Source organism: Scyliorhinus torazame, chromosome 8 (assembly GCF_047496885.1).
Source record: "Scyliorhinus torazame isolate Kashiwa2021f chromosome 8, sScyTor2.1, whole genome shotgun sequence".
In the NCBI taxonomy this organism is placed as follows: domain Eukaryota; kingdom Metazoa; phylum Chordata; class Chondrichthyes; order Carcharhiniformes; family Scyliorhinidae; genus Scyliorhinus; species Scyliorhinus torazame.
Genome location: NC_092714.1, coordinates 34,788,682 through 34,806,506, shown reverse-complemented (window position 1 = coordinate 34,806,506; position 17,825 = coordinate 34,788,682). Strand labels below are relative to the sequence as shown.

Sequence of the window (17,825 nt, the reverse complement as noted above, 5' to 3'; positions counted from 1 at the left end):
TTGAGAATTCCCAAACAAGCAGCCTCTTGAAGAGATGCAGACCAACACCTGGAATTCAGTTAATTTCAGTGAGGTAAAGGTTTAAATGGCAGCCTAATCTGCCATAATTTGGGTGATCGACATTAGCCCAAAGAAAAATTGACTTCAGGAACTAATAGTGGCTTCATTGAGATCAACTAGTTGAGTGGAACTTGTATTCGTAACCTAGGATATTTCCCGTTTCAGTCCATTTTACTTTTGTCAGGCAAATTAAAACTAACCTATACATACACCCACCTATGCAGATCTGGACATCTATCCTTCCCCCTGGTAAATACAATGCAGATGTTAGTCTTAAATGGAATTTTAAAATCATGATTTAAGTTCAGATTGATGGACACGCTCCTTAAATCAGTGGTTACCAGCTGGTTAGTAAAAGTTGCTAAGTTAGCTTTACAATATTTTATTGCAGACTCTGCATATCAGTGATAGTATATTGTTTTCTCCATTCACACAGGTTCTATTTCCATATTGACATGATCCAGGTGTGTAACTTGCATGTGAATTATGTTCATTGCTACATTGATAATGTTGACTGTCTCTAACTGCTTCAGTCATCTTATCCCTAAACTCCTTATTGGGTAAATCTGACTCAATAGTTTTGAGGGGATTTTGCAACATTATTTTAGACAAATTTTCAGGACCCTATTGAGTCTAGTGAAGGATCCAATAAGATGTTTTTGTGTGAGCACTTCATAGCCTGTTTGGCTTTGCTTGATGAATGCACTTTAACCTGAAGCACGCCTGTCAGAGAATGGAGCCTTGGTGAGATACTATTTTGAATGCATTGGTCTCAGGTAAGGCGGAGCATCTCTATTTTTATGAAACCAACCCTAACGAGCATGGGAACAAGTTTTTCCCATGAATTTTGGCTTTTTCTTAAATCTTATTCAGGAAGTGAAAACGACTTCTCATTGTACCTGCACCAATGGCCTCCTCCTGTCAGCAGTTGCATGCTGCCCGGCACAAGATTATGATGAAACAGCGGGGAGGTGCGTTCTTTCTCAAATTGGTGATTCACCTAGATGCCAAATCAAAAGTGACTTGTAGTTGAGTGGCGGTCTGTGAAATACAGATTGGAACCAGATTGATTTAAATTCGTTGGTTACAGTTGTTCCTATGCTCAGAGATATGTTTGTTTTATATTTGTAAATCTTTGACTTTGGGAGGAAAACAAATGTTGCCCTATGTTGCTGGTCAAACCTAGAGAGATTCAAATCTAGGTGATCAGACCTTCTAATCTGAGAAAACTTGGACGGTGAAGGTGTGGGATGTAGAGAGAAATTTCTGGAGATTTGGTTGGGGGGGGGTGCTGTGGGGAGAGGCTATTTTAGACCTAAATTGTTTTGGTTCTTATCAAACCTTTTAATTATACACTTTAACTTCACTGTAACAAACTTTGAAAGGACATCAAATTAATTTCTCAAAAGTAATGGCGAGTAATTGCATAATTTCATAGATACATTTGGGAGGTGGCTTGTGGTCAATTAACAATAGAGTTTCTGTATATTTTTTGTGTATTTCATTAATTTTACTATTCAGTCCAAAACTTCCATTTTAAGTGAGTAAAATTAATTTGTTATTTAGACTATTATTCTGCATATTATTGCCAGATAATGTTGAATGGTCAGTTAGTGCTGCAGGGTGGATCTTGCAGCTGATCTGCTTATCACTCCTCATCACTCACCACTCTTCCATTAATCTTTGAAATCAGTGAGCTTAATGTGCATTTGATATGGCATACTAATATTTTAATTAGTGATGTATTGCTCATTAATGATTGAATTGAAATTTGTATGGAGAGAGGAAAAGAATCAGGAACCTAACTTTATACACTGAAAATGAAATCTTTAGCTTATAAACGTGTTTCAAAATGGATTAGGTGATTAAAAAGATTTTTATTTGGATAAACCCAGAAAATCAAGGTCTGAAAAGCAATGTACACCAGCCCACCCCTCCACCCAACTTTGTCTTTTTTAAAAGAAACTTAGTAATTTTTTTAAGCTCCTCAGTTTAACAAATTTAGCTTTTATCAGTTTGTTAGGGTTATAGGATTTTAAGAAAGCATCTAAAACCATACTTTGCAGATTTGTGTGCTTTTTAGGTTTGAAATTAGCTACAGGTCTTTTGTGCAAAAACCTTTTTTAAATTCAAACATATTTCTTTTGATTTGCATGCAAGCCTCTAAATTCAATGTTGGGAGGAAACTGCAATCCTTAAACTGGTTTGATATCAAGGCTCCAAATATTCATGTCCTGGTTTTCATGCTTCTTGATTATGTAATGTCTACATAGTTGTCACTGCTGTAGTTTGTATAAAAATATGGATAAGAATATTTTGCTGTGGATGCAACTGAAGAACTTCATTGTGAAGGGAAAATGCACACAAAGATCCAAGTTCTGGAAATGACTTGCATAAACTGCTTCCTTTTGTATTCCACAATCAGTTAAACATTCCACTATAAGCAAAAAGGTTCACTTTGAATGTGAAAGATTGCATTTTTATTTTTGACGGTAATTTTTAAATATTTCCTTGCTGGTACATTTAACTGACCCAATAGAGCATCATTGAAAATGAACAAGTGTTCTGAGTATATGTATTCCAACATAGTATATAATCATTTGCACAGAATGTTGATTAAATGTGTTATGTTAGGTGCATATACCATATCCCGGATCATGTTTTTAAATTTAAACTTGAGGCCTAGATGGTTTTATATTCCTTTTAATTCTAGATTGACATTCACATGAAAGCCAGTCTGGCCAAGGAGGTTTGATTTAATTTGGTGTTTAGCTTATAGAAGCATTGTTTTATGTGATAGAGAATCCATGGTTTACAGTCTATTCTAATTTTGAGCTATGGCTTAAGTTAGCAATTGACTATGTATGTGCACCTAGTGAATCGGTGTGCACATGTGAAGATACTGTTTAATCACCTGCCTAACTGGCTTGGAGTGTCTTTGGTAGTCAAATTTAATTAGGCCAAAGTGATACAGATTGGCTGAGCACTTTTTAATGTTCCCTGCAAAATTGTTTTAACAATTGTTCATAGTACAATGGTATCTCTTTTACTTTCAGGGGAAATATTTGTGGAGACTCTGAAGCCATACCAGGAAGTGCTTTGAAAGCCACGCTACTCATTAAAATTTTAAAAACAAACCAATCGCAACCCTCTGAAGCAAAACAACTAAACATGATTTCCACTATGGAAATTCAGTCTAGTTTTTAAAATACATGGAACCCAGTGTTCCGGGCAAAAGAAAACCTTGCACCATTTATGAACCGTTTAGGTTCTGTATCGTTCCCAACGTTTTTATATTTATTAAATAAAGACTTTTGTTAGGATTTAAAGCCAGCATATCCTAGCATCAGTCCTTAGCCACTGTCCTGTGTGCTAAAATGATTGTTGCTTTATAATTGGATGTCCATAAGCCTATTTTATGTCCTTTATTGTGACAATTTAGTTGTTTCTCCAACTATTTGTTATTTTACAAATTTTGTAAATGATCCACTTTGTATTGTTAGTACTTTACAGGATTGGTAAACTGATATTCTATTACTAAACAAGCCAATATATGTAGTTGTTTAGCTTCTCCATAATTTGCTGATTCTGATCTCTGATTAATGAACTGCAGTACATTGGACCATATGTCTATGGCTACCCTTTCCTGTGAAAAAATTGCTGCTATCGTTTTGCGCTGCCTCTGTGGAGGTAGGTAATGTAGATTATTTGATAGAGGTTGCCTTCAGACTAATAGCTATCATAATACCAAGTTTAATGCATTAGAGACTTTGTATATTTTTGATAAATTTCTGACCTGGTCTTTCATTGCTTTTATTAAGATAATTTAGTTTAATATACTTATTCTTAGATAGTATTATATACTTGCATGTGGAAGATATTAGAATGAGGTTAAATGGTACCAAATCAGTTACTGGAATTATATTTTGTGGATTGTCACTTCAAAATTATAAATTATTTTAAATTTCAGACACATGCGTTGCTATGCAACAAATATTGAGAATACAATAATAAAGCAAGTGCCAGTCAGCTGAATAGAATGCCAGTTGGTTACAGTGGCAATTACAGGTACTTCCTATTGATATTGAGCTAGTTTAATTTATCAATTAGTCACAATGTTAACAGATTTGCTTCAGTTTACAGTATGTGGGGATCAGTTCTTGCGTATATTCTACAGGTTTACATTATCCAGAGCTGATTTAGAAGCAGACTAAATATGGTGCGTTGATGCACAAAAGGAACAACAATAACACAAAGGTCAGACATTCTCCACTTTCTTTGGCAGATCCTATCAATCATGACTTGTGGCCTGGCTGGTTGGGGTGGGTGGATGCATGTATGTGTTGCATTGATAAGTCTGGATGGGAGTGGTGGGGGATGTGGTCATTGGGAGGGTGAAGGTGTCTTTTGAATCATTACTCTTTCCACAGTAGCAAAGTGAGTTTAAATTCTAGGTTCAATCTCAAGTTTGCTCATTGTTAATCTTGGAGCAGTAGCAGGGGCACTAAACTTGTCCCTTATGATCTGTGTTGAATATTCCTCTACTGATGTCCAGTAACTCCTGCTGGAAGTGCAGAGGTGGATATTGAATGAAGATATGGTCAGAAATTGACTGTGACCATCCTCTCTCCGGTACAGTAGCCTACATATAAAATTGAAACATGAATAATGGCCACTTGAATAAGGTACAAGAGCATACTTGTTTCTGGGGAACTGTATGTCAGCAAACAATTGACCTCTTTAGGAAAAAATTGGTGGGATGATGGAGCGGTACAGTATTTTTAGTGTACTTTTTATTGCATCAAAACCAGCATGAAAATACTTTAACAGGACTAGCCATTGATGCGTTGTTTGCCTTTTAGTCCTGAAAAAGTGCAAAATCACTGAACTACCTTTAAAATTTTCAGAATGCTTTTTGACAGCAGGGGCCATCTGTTTATACCAAGGCTGAAGGCTATATTAATAAATCTGAACTAAATGAGTGTTTAAAAAGGAATAAAATAATAATGGAAAAGCAGAAAGAAAAATCTTATTTTTCTTAAGAATTGTTAAACGCCGAGTGGAATATTTAAAGGACGCAAGTTGGATACAAATATGGGAATCAAGAAATGATGGGATGTGGCATATTTCTTTTAAATCAAGATTGCGAATTCATTGCAGACAATCAGTGATTTTGACATCTAATGTATTCAGATCAGTAAAGCGTTAAATGCCGATAGTGCACTCACTAAGGCATTATACGCCAGTATTGTATGAATAATGGGGCAATGTTTCTGAACGAGCTGAGACAAAATGGGATAAAACAGCAACAGGTGGTGCATTGGATAAGACTTGTATTAAATTCTGAATTTGAAGCTTTTAAAGATAAATTTACATGGTATACTCATTTAAAAATGTAAATTGAATTAAACCAGAAAATGCTGGAAATACGTGGGTCGAGCAGCATCTGTGGAGAGAGAAAGAGTTTACATTTTAGATTTAACCTTTCAAGAGGTCACAGACTTGCTCGACCTGTTGAGTATTTCCACCCTTTTGGGTTTTATTTATAGTGTACTCACTATTTTGATTCAGGTTGGGGTACTGATAAATTAATGTAGCTCTGTTGAGGCAAACGTGAGTTTTGGAATTCTGCAGGAAATTATTCAGTTTCCTGATAAATACACTATTCCAAAACCGTATGGAGGCGGATGCTATAAGGAATGGGATGAAGATTTGGATATAATTGACTATTCATTAAAACTATCCAGTGAATATGGAATTGTTTACATTGATGGTCAACTAAGGAACTGCATTTTTAAAGATTTCTGGTTGCAAGATAAATCTTATCGGTAAGATGTAAACTATACATGCTATATTGTATGTAGTTTTGGACACTTTTCCAGAGGATATTGATTAGCCAATGGGCTGCCTGGGGCGTATCTAGCATTTGTATTGTTGAATTAAATTGGATAAATGATTGGAGGAAAGATTTGAGAGGTAACATAATCCAGTCTCTTCGAAACCCCGAAAGATATGGACAAGTAAGGGAGTTATTTTAAGATTTAATATTTGTGGAAGTACAGTGTGATAAATTTCCTGTTTTGTTTTTTTCTTGATTTTATTCCTTCACTTGCTTGCCTGACCTGACTCCTCTACGTGAGGTGGGTGCAAGGCTTGTTGACTGGGCATCATCAATACCCCTTGTAACTGACTGCAAGGAGGTACTAGGGACCATTCAGGTATGATTGACCTCTCTAATTTTCACTCCCCTTTCTGAGAAGAAACTTAGCTTCAAGTCCCACATAACTCAGTTTCTGATTTGAGTCTACCCCTGTTCTGTGGCAGACCAATTATTTTGATTGCAGATAGAGAAGCCTCCGACAAGATCAGTGGTGGTATGTCCTTGGTAAATCTACTGAACAGATTCCCATGATGCAATTGCTTTTTAAAATGGAGCTCAATGAAGTTGATCTAGTAAGGTGTAAAAACAAAAATCTAAATTGTTCCACTATATTATATTTCCAGCCCTGTTGCGGCCATGGGACTGTGCAAAATACAACTAATTGAAGTTCAGCTCCTATTATTTAATACGTTGGGGTCATTACTGAAATTACAGTCAAGTCAGGAACTGTTTGCTTCAGGAAACGAAAAAAATTCTATGTGGCTGATTGGGAGTACAGGCTTGAATTGTTTATATTCTTGTTCTACGCTTTATGATGCTGTATTTGTTTCAATTTAATACATTAAGGGCTCAAATTTTCTAATTGTGCTCAGCAGAATTAAATATGCATTATGGAACACGGACCAAATTTTTTAAGCAAGCACAACTACGTTACACATCATTGTGGTGAGAGTTTAGACCCCAAATATCATTTGGGCTTTATTTCTGTGCTTAATTTCCTTTTTTTATTTTTATACAAGAAATCCTTGTTCTGTTTACAATCTGCTTTAAACCAATCCTAATTATCACCTTGGTTCAGTGGGAGAACTCGGACCTTTAAATTAAAAGGTTGAGAGTTCAGGCCCCACTCTAGGACATGAGCACATAATCTAGGCACTGTTTTGGTGCAATATTGAAAATACTGCATTGTCTTTCAGTTGACAGATTAAACCAAAGTCATTTCTATCCTGATGTATATAGAAAATATGGCAATATTCCGTGAAGGCACTGGGAATTTGGTGTCTTAGGCAATATTCAAAACCTGAACAGATATTCAAAACCATTCCTCTCTGTGGGATCTTTCTGTACTACTACTTACCTAACAATAATGACTGTGCAAACTAATTAATTATACATTGATCTGAGATATGAGGATGTAATGAGCTGCTATGTAAATGCTAATAGTTTTTATAACTTGGCTTTCTCAGCAGGCTTTTCCTTGTGCCGCCCAAAAATAAGTGTGTATCTGACACTAAACAAGTACATGTCAAGTTTGTTTAATTATAAGTACTTGTTGATGTCAACGTTCTTTGCATAATGCTCTGGACATCTAAAGGAAATTTAAGGGGAAATTTAGCATGGTCAATCCACCTACCCTCCATATCTTTGGGTTGTGGGAGTGATACCCACGCATACACGGGTAGAATGTGCAAACTCAGCACGGACAGTGACCCAAGGCCGAGATCTAACCCGGGTCCTTGAGTGCCGTGAGACTTCAGTGCCACAGTGTTACCATGCTGCCCAGAAATAAAGGTTTCTAAAGAGCACGCTTCTGTCTGTACAAGAGGAAACGCTGGGCCCTTAAAGTTCAACATAGTTACTGTAATGATTGAACTTGGTATGTTAATTCAGATTACTGTAAAAATTATTTTAATGTCATTTTTGGTAATGGATTGTTCTAAAATCCCTGTCTTTTAGAAAAATCGTATGTTGTAGGCTCAATTTCATGTGTACTGTAGACACTGATTATAGAGAGCTGTTTGTGGAGTTAATGTTTCAGTTCATGTCATGTTTTATTACAGTTTCTGTATCCTGCTATTTTGTGACGGTATTCTGTTTTTTAGTTCACTATTAAACTGTTCAGTACTATTGAGTGTTCAAATGAGGCTATCCTGTTAAAAGCCATTTCCTTGTGTACTTGAACCAAGGTGTTCTCTCAGCTGTACTCATTGATTTAAAAACTTCTGTGAAAATGTTTATTGCTTAACTCTATGAAGTATATTGTTTCTGGTATGTATTCTGATATGTACTACTGGCACAAGTGGTAATCCCACTTCTGTTATTTTATCAGACTGATCAGAAAAATGTATAATGTGTTGAGATTTTTCATTCTCTTGACCTTCTGTGTCTTTTAAATTTCAGAATCTTTTGTCAAGATCCATCTTTTAAAAAGAGGATGTGTACACAGTCTGAATGTTCCCATTTGAAGCAACTGGCCTCCAGAAAATGAATGGAATAAAGTGAATATAATTTTTTAGATAAAATTTGAAAATCCCATCAAAGGTAGCTTACCCTAGCCCTGGCCTAATGACAATGAAATTCTTGATACCCTATTCAAAATTATGTCTAAATATGTCAACTTCGCAGGTGTCTTGAATTCTCCGATTTTTCTTTTTCCTTCTATATATGTGGAATTATGCAGGTACCCTGTATATTACAGCAAGCTAGTTCTACTATGTTGACAGGCAATTTAACATTGTATCCACAAACTAGCTGCCTGCATACTCCATTTAATGGCTCACTTCATTGAGCTATTTGTATTGACTCTTAGCACTTACAAGCACAAAAAGGTGCAATATACCAAGTGGAGCCTGAATGTCGACGATTCAAACTCCTGCCAGATAATCAGTTATATTTAGAAATAATTTTGGACATGCCAAATAATTTGTAACAGTAGAAATACTTGAAATTGATATGCCTCATGCAAAGTTTAGGAATAACATAACTATTTGGAGTTATAGTATTTCAACAAAAAATATACAAACCCCATGCTTTTCTGGTGATGGATAAGACACATCAATTTCAAAGCTGCAGAAGAATTTCTACATTTTAAAACCACCCCGTCTTAAATTATACCTATACATGTCAAAATAGTGACTGGCAGCAGAAATGTCATGTTTTGCTCTGCTGGATTTTTAAATTTTACACTAAGTGTACCTACCACCAATTGGACCACTTAGTTAACCATAATACTGCACTGTAGAGCATATTGACATTCAGTTGCTGAACAGTTAAGGAGAATGAGAATGTGTTGTGCTATCTAATCCCCTAATTGGCATTGTAGGCCAAAAATATGAACATTTACAAACATTCCTCCATGCAAAACATTCCACAAAGATGTGTATTAACAGATTTTCACAGTTTTGACAACTTGGACCAATTGCAAAAGACTTTTGAATTGCTTGGTGACGATAGTATCCACTCTGATCTATTCGAATGTCAATTTTTTAAAAACACAACTGGCTTTGGTTGGGTAGTTAAAAACTTCCACTCTGCTGTAGTTTAAATTGCAGAGAAGATGTTGAATAAAAATTGCATTTTTCCTCGATGGAAAGGGAATCTAATTGATACGTTTTCAATTTCTTGGCTAATTAGCTCAAAATTGGCTCAATAGGGAAATCTGGTCTGGTGAGCTAAAAACACAGGATGTGACATGCTTCATTCATGATGTAAGTTCTGTGCTGCAGAAACAATATACCCAAGGATTTGAAGTAAATGAAATAACTTTTGACTTCACTGGTGTGTCTTGTGTGTATATATGTAAAATTTTCCTGAGTAATTGCTTCACACATGATCAAGAATGGGAGCCTCCAGAGAAAGTACATCTAGTCCTTTTTTTTTAACTAAAGGTATGATTCATGAAATTGTACATGCAACATGTGGATGGAACACCATTCAGGAAAAATTTTCATACTGTGCTATTAACTTAATGTAGAAATGTGAACTTGAAGTGCATTAACACTTTCAAGATGCTGATATTTTAACCTAATTTTCTTGTTTCAATGGTATTAAGGTAAATTGTTTAGCTGAACTGAAAATTAATAAATTTCAAATTACTCATTTAGGTGTGTGTCTTTTGTTCAGTCTCAACGGGCAATAATCAGTATCATTTCAAAATTTTCATCTAACTGGAGATACTGATGTGCTCATGCATATTTCTGCAGATAATGTGTAGATTGTGCTGGATAGGGAAGCTTCTCAATGATTTAAGCATCAAAGAAGCATGGGCTTGGGTGAGTGAGGAAATAGCTCAGGGAATTGATGAATTTAGAAGCAGGATCCTGTACAGTTGCAATTCTGCATTAGTGCCATTGCCAACCCTCCTTGCAATAATTTTCCTCCTCTACAAACAGTCCTTGGCAACATGGAGGCCAATTCAGTGGAGGGCAATGAAAAGGAATGTGGGAGGTACAGTCAGGATGAGGGATACTGTTCTTTGTGACTCAACGGGGAGTTGTAGGGGAGGGGGTGGTGGTAAATCCAATAAGATAAATTGAACTAGTAATGAGATTTTCAGAAACTATCATTGAAATTAAATGTTACCTGAGCCATATGAAAACTGGTACGTGGTTAAATCGAGTTGAATGTGTAAGGATGGAGGCCTGGTTGTGTAAGGGGACAGGGCTGTGGGTGTTAGTAATGGCTCCATTGCAATTTGCTCCAGGAATATTTTCAGGAAATCCGGTGGTGGTGGCCACATTAAACATATGGAGGCAATTACAACAAGATTTTAAAGCAGGGAGAGGGTCGAAGATGACTGATTGTCACACGTTTGGACCGGCTAGATTGGATGCTTGGTCTTTGGTGAAGAGGTTACTGTCGCTGGTGGGCCGGAAGAGGGAAGTACATCTGGAATCTATGGGAGTATTCTGGCGGAGGACATGGCCGTAATCTCCTCCAGTGTTGTTAAGAGTGAGGAAGAAATGGAGGGGGGGGGGAGAAGAAGCCCTGCGAGGAGTGAATGTCACGTCGTGTGGAAGGCTCTGGCTCCTACAGTTAGAGGTAGTACATCGGACACACTCAACAAGGGCCAAAATGAGTTGACTGTTTGAGGGGGTGGATAGATGTGAGCAGTGTGGGAGGAGCCCAGCGAATCATGTACATATGTTCTGGGCATGTCCTAAGCTAGTAAACATCTGGGGTATGTTGCTCTTTTTAACCTTAGTCTATTTGCTCTGTTTACGTCACCTTTGCTCATGAGTCGCCAGGTATCTTTATGATACCGCCACGTGGTTCAAGTTCAGGTTATGATTAATAATACAGCACACCGCTTAGTAAGGATTAAAACAACGGTCATTTGTTATACACAACAAGCAATATTAATACACTAATACTATCTATATAATAAACCTATCACTACTGGCCAATACTTAACTTTAGGAAGAGCCCACCAGGTCAGGGAAACGAATGGCTTGTCCAATCAGATCTGGCCTGCGGGATTCAAAAGGCTGCTACAGGTCGGTGGCTAGGTGTCTCTACCGGATAGCAATCGCTGGATTCAAACTTACTGTTGCCAGTTGCTGTTCTTGCGAAGGTCTCGAGCAGGCGAAGAGGAGAGAGAGAGAGACTTTTATAGGGCCCAGGAGCTTCCTGCCTCCCGGGGTGGCCCTTGACCCTGAGTCCCAAGTGATTGGATCTGTCCCCAATCTCTGGGGTCGATGTGTCCAATGGTGAGGCGATTCCTCGATCGGGGGGTGGTCACTCACCTGTCTTCGTTTCGGCCACTATTCAATTGCTAATATGTTGCAATTGTTCCTGGGGATAGCCAATTTAACAATTATTCAGTGGATGTCTGAATAGATGGGCTGCAAACAGTCCCGAATGCAACTGCAAATACCTGGGTTGATGGGCTTTTGATAGCCCTGAGTATCGATCTGGGCTAACTTCCCAGAGCCGAATATGCAATAATGTCTGCAGCTGCCTGCTTGTGTCTTCTTAGCTGCTTTTCCCAGCAGTCTTTCGGGTTAGCCATTTTAAACTGGGTTTTGGCCAGATTAATTGGAACGCAGCCATTTTACGTGGCGACAGGTTCCTTCTTCACCATGGCAGCAATCTTTCAAGGGGAATTGGAGCCTGGTTCCCTAGAAGTCATTTTCGGGGTGTCAGGGCTGCAGGGGGGTAGGGGGGGGGGGGGGGCAGATGTCTTAGAATGAAATGAATGAAAATCGCTTATTGTCACAAGTAGGCTTCAAATGAAGTTACTGTGAAAAGCCCCTAGTCGCCACATTCCGGCGCCTGTTCGGGGAGGCTGTTACGGGAATTGAACCGTGCTGCTGGCCTGCCATGGTCTGCTTTCAAAGCCAGCGATTTAGCCCTGTGCTAAACAGCCCCATATCACTTATTGTTATGAGTAGGCTTCAATGAAGTTACTGTGAAAAGCCCCTAGTCACCACATTCTGGCGCCTGTTCGGGGAGGCTGGCACGGGAATTGAACCGTGCTGCTGGCCTGCCTTGGTCTGCTTTAAAAGCCAGCGATTTAGCCCAGTGAGCTAAACCAGCCTCTTCGCCTTGCTGATTGCTCACGGGTGAGTTCTGTTGGAGGGAGGTTACCTTCTCCAGCCACTGCCTCCGCATGGCTGGGGGATCTCAGAAGATTTAAATATCTACCGAGAGGTTCGACTGGGAGGCTTCACACAAGATGGCAATTTGTCATATATTTCAAGGAACCGGTCACAGTCAAAAAAAAAAATCGCCGTCCTCTGAATTGTCTAACTTATTGACTGTTCATTATCCATATTGTAAATTTTGATAATGGGAGGTTATATTCAGGTTTGTTTCTAGTGGGAACAAAGTCAGTTTGAGTCCAATCATCTGACAATTGGGGGGGGGGGGGGGGTTTTGGGGGTTGTTAATCCGTTTTGTATTTGTATATTCAAAAAATATTCAATAAAATTTTTTTAAAAGTTGAACATGAGGCTGAAAGTGGTACAAACAAACAAGAGCTTTCTTGAAATGGTGTTTACTCAATGAGTTGTAAGATTAGATTGCCTGTTTGCCTGTGCAAGTGGCAGATGATTGGACTCAAACTGACTTTGTTCCATCCAGGAATAAACATAAATACAACCTCCCCCGATACATTAGAGGTTCCTGCAATGGAGCACAATATAACATTATCAAAACTTACACTATGAATAATAAACAGTCAATAAGTTACACTTGTCAATAAGACATTTCGGAGGATGTTGATTTCTGTGTGGTTATCGACGAACCTCCAGATGTCTATGCTTTTCAGTGTTGACTGTAACCTCCAGTGTTTTAGTGGAGTTTGGACATCGTCCGTAGTTGTCTCAACCGGACTCAACGTTCTGTTTGCCAGTTGACTTAGTATTGAAGTGTCCTCAACTGGGATACTGTCTTCCATAGTTGTTTCTGGTGTTGTCAGGTTCTGCAGAATGTCTAGGTATTCACTTGGCATAGTTTGTTGCAGACTCTTGATTGACTTCGTCTCTGGCAAACTAGTTTTAGATTCTAAAAGCAGATCGGCTATCTTCTCCACACTCCATCACCCCGAGTACACGGTGTAGGAGACCGGTCCTGTCGGTGCCAAGATGATGGCTGGTATCCACTTCTCACTGGTGGTATAGTTTCATGCCAATACTTCCTGACCTTACTGAAAACTATAGCGTTTATCCCTGCTCTCACATCTCAACACCTGACTTTGCTGTTTTCTCTCAACAATTTCTCTAGTCTTAGGCAGCTTCAGCAGATCAAATGATGTTTTACCACGAATAATGCTGGAGAACTTTGGGTTGTAAATATGTTGTATTCCTGTATGTCATTAGGAATTGGCTTATTCATTTTTAAGTTTTACTTGCGCACAAGCTCATCTGCTCATTTGTGGCAGGTTGATCAAGAGTAGATCGGTTGTGTTGGATTCCATTTTCCATTAAATAATTTGCGAATTCTTGCAAATGAATTGTGGCCCATTGTTGCTAACAGGTTTTTCAGGAAAACTCAAAATCTTTCTTTTGTTCTCTGAGGACGTAGTCTTCATAATGGCAACTTCAGGCCATTTCGAATGTGCGTCTACCACAATGAAAAACAGTTGCCCTTCGAATGGTCCAGCATAATCTATATAAGCTCTTTGCCGGGACTTGTCTGGTCATTCCCATTAATGTAATGGCGCTCGTGGTGGCAGGTTTCAAACTTTTGCACAAGCTGAATGCATGCCAGACATCTTGATTTCACATTCAAGTCCTGGCCACAACCTGGCTATCTCCATCCTTACTATCCCACGGTGACCTTCATGAAATTGGTTTAGGACACATTCCCTTAATGGCGGAATGACCCTCATTCCCTAGAGGAGACAATCTGTACGAATAGTTGGGGTTTCAACGTGGATTCAGCTTCAGGTTTGCTCTCGTGATCTTGCCACAAAGTACCATGTCCATAACTTTTGACAGTAGTAGATTATTTATGGTATATCTCTTAACATGTCCTATGTTTACAGGAGTGTTAGTGACTTCTTTGATATAGAAAATATTACCTCTTGAATTATTAATTGAGGACTCATTAGGTAAAGGTAATCTAGAGAGTGCATCAGTGTTCCCATGGAGATATGATTGACGATATTTTATCATTAAAAAGGCATTATAGAATAAGATTCTGTCTGAGGGGGAGATAGGAGAGGGCAGGGTTTCGGACATACATGGAGAGAGAGAGAGAGCTTCAGTGGAGGAAGCAAGACATAGGTGGAGGAGTAGCTGGGGTAGCTTTTGAGGCTGGGACATGGAGTGAAGCATTGCAGATGGTGAATTCATCCTCGTGTGAGACTGTGTCCCATCCAGCTCAAGGTGGTGTATAGGGCACAGGTGACTGTGTCCAGGATGAGCTGGTTCTCTGAAGGGGTGAAGGATAAGTGTGGGTGGTGTGCTGGGGGACCGGCAAACCATGTTGATATGTTCTGGGCATATCCAAAACTGGAGGAGTTTTGGAAAGTGCAGACACAATGTCAAAGATTCTGTGGTGAAGGTGATTCTGAGCTGGTGAGTGGCAGTATTTGGAGTGTCAGGATCCGGGAGTGCAGGTGGAGAGAGAGGCCGACGTATTGGCCTTTGCCTCCCTGATAGCCCGGAGGCAGATATTGCTCGGGTGGCGGGACCCGGAACCGCCTAGGGTGAGTGATTTGGTGGAATTTCTGCACCTTGAGAAAATAAAGTTCACCATTGGGTTCTCGAGGTGGAGGCTGTTCATCGGCTTCTTTAAGGTGTGGTTAAAAAGTCTGGGCAGGGATGGGTTTTGTTTCTTTTTGGGGGTTTGTTCTGATCAAAGAAAAGGGGAAGCGTGGGTTGGAGGGAGTAGTGGGGGCAGTTTAGTTATGGTATGTTGTGTGTTGATGTTGCGGTTTCTCTTCGATTTGATGTAGTGAAGTTTGATTCTTTTTAGATGTCTGCGCACAGAGTGACGATTGTTCTATTTTGTTTTCTTCTGCAGGGGTCTGCGGGCATAGTTCCGACCTCCTTGTCACCACTTTTCTTTGTGGTATGTTTTAAAGAATAGGCTGGCAGACCACAAAGGTACAAACAAACAAGAGCTTTATTGGAAAGGTGTTTACTCAACAGGCTGTAAAGGTAGACTGCCGGTTTGCCTGTGCAAATGGTGGATGATGGCATCAATAATGTCACAAGATCAGATTCTTAGTGATCTTATTCCAATTTGGAACAAACATGAATGCACAACAAATGTATTTGTTTTTAGGGCAGCACGGTGGCGCAGTGGTTAGCATTGTTGCCTCACTACACTGAGGTCCCAGGTTCGATCCCAGCTCTGGATTGTCGGTGGAGTTTGCACATTCTCCCTGTTTGCGTGGGTTTCACCCCCACAACCCAAAGATGTGCAGGCTAGGTGTATCGGCCATGCAAAATTGCCCCTTAATTGGAAAAAATGAATTGGGTACTCTATAATTATTTTTTAATGAATTTGCTTTGAAGGAATAATGAAGGTTTACTCAACTGATGCCTGGGATTACAGAATTGTCCTACTAGGCTTATAGTCATTAGAATTTAGGAGAGGCTGCCTCATTGAAATATAACATGAAGGGCTTGACAGGGTAGGCATTGGGAGAATGCTCCCCGCTGAAGAAATCTAGAACTTGAGCAGTCCCAATTTGGAGGACCAAGATGAGAAATTATTTTATAGGGTTGTGATTCTTTGGAATTCTCCCCCTTGTTGAGCATGTTCAAGATGGAGATCAATAATAGGAAGAGATACTCGAGGATAGTTTAGAAAGGTGGCGTTGAGGTCAATCAGCTGTGATTTTATTAAATGAAGCAAGGTCAAATGTCAAATTATCACACCCACAGCTTCCTCACTTAAAATATAGGAATGATATTGGTACTTGGAAAGCTTTGTAAGAACAAAATGCTGAGACAGGTAATAGTTTAAACGTCGATAGACTCAAGGATTTTTCTTAGTATATATTATGGGAGTTGGTAGCCTTGATTCACCCATGTAATCCTGATAATGAAGTCAGCATAATTTGAACTGTGCTAGATTTTAAAAATTGTTCGTATCCTGGCTGCCATTCTTGGGCCATGCACTATGTAGGCACCTAACAGGCTAACAAGTAACAGCTGAAGAGTCCCAGCAACAGTGATTGAAATTACTTTTGTGAAGCTTTGAGACAGGATTAAATTCTAACTTGCCCTGGGACACTAAGGGAAAATGGAGAATATAATAACGAGTGTCTCTGAGCTGCAACTTTCCACCATTTAAAAATTTACCCATGTTGAACATTTTTGAAATAAATGATTATAGTATGATGTAAAATATTCTTCAACCAAGTTATAATGAAAAAATGAAAATCGCTTATTGTCACAAGTAGGCTTCAATGAAGTTACTATGAAAAGCCCCTAATCACCACTTTCCGGCACCTGTTCGGGGAGGCTGGTACGGGAATTGAACCCACGCTGCTGGCATTGTCCTACATTACAAGCCAGCTGTTTAGCCCACTGTGCTAAACCAGCCTCTACATTAATATGATAAATGGGATTGGATGTTTTACTGACATTGACCTCATCTGGTTTCCAGATGTGCGAACAAAATAACTAAACACATGGACAGGAAAGAGAGAGAAACCAACTGTCTGTAAGCAGATTTTTAAAAAATTATTTTTAGGTGGTTTGTGGTGTGTTTCCCCAACCCTTTGATTTGTGTGGTCCAATTTAATAACTCAGTATTATGATCAACTCAGGTGGTCGTGTTGGGAAGCTGCTGTCTAGGCAGACAAACTGACTCTGCTAGACGGGTGAGCTCGAGATACAAGACTACATCGCAGCCATGGCTTCTTCATGTAACACTCAAGACATTGACCTAAAGAATGCAAAATGTATAATATGCACCCGAATCAGATGATTTATTCTAACTGCTAAAAGTGAGCAATCACTTTGATAGCCAATTTTTTATAAAACAGATTTAACAGGTCATTTCCACTGACACAGTAGCTCATTAAATAAGTTCTTGCCACAACTCATACACAAGTTTGTTGAGAACTTTATTCGGGGTGAGTGAGTTACATTTAGTTGATACTGTATGATTTAAACAGCATAAGCTCAGGAAACACAATCCAGGATGGTGAATTGTGCAGATCAAAGCACATTATACACGAGATCTGTTTCTTTCCCCCCCCACCCCCACCACAATATCTGGCTACTTCTACTTGACAGAGTTAAATGCTCAGACATAGAAATTTAGAAGCTGCCTTCTTTCATTCTTCTTGCTAGTTCATGCTGTACAGGAGCAGGAGTTTTATCTGATGAAGTGGACCAATGACGGTTCTCCCAGTACATGTTTCATTATCTAGTCTCCAAGGGAAGAGGTACCGTTTCATTAAATGAGGTTCACTAAC

General features: G+C 39.0%; 1 protein-coding gene across 26 annotated transcripts in view; it reads left to right on the top strand.

The window, feature by feature from the left end:
- LOC140427747 (sodium/myo-inositol cotransporter-like) overlaps positions 1-10,041 on the top strand; it is a 38,074-nt gene extending 28,033 nt beyond the window's left edge. For 10 of the 26 annotated variants that reach the window (XR_011948617.1, XR_011948614.1, XR_011948615.1 and 7 more), the window contains 5 exons: positions 497-524; positions 3,117-3,750; positions 4,031-4,128; positions 4,238-4,317; positions 6,565-10,041. The gene's annotated coding sequence lies outside the window, so the exon portion shown is untranslated. The other 16 variants (XR_011948619.1, XR_011948618.1, XR_011948607.1 and 13 more) reach the window with 7 other exon arrangements.
- The last annotated feature ends 7,784 nt before the right edge of the window (positions 10,042-17,825 follow it).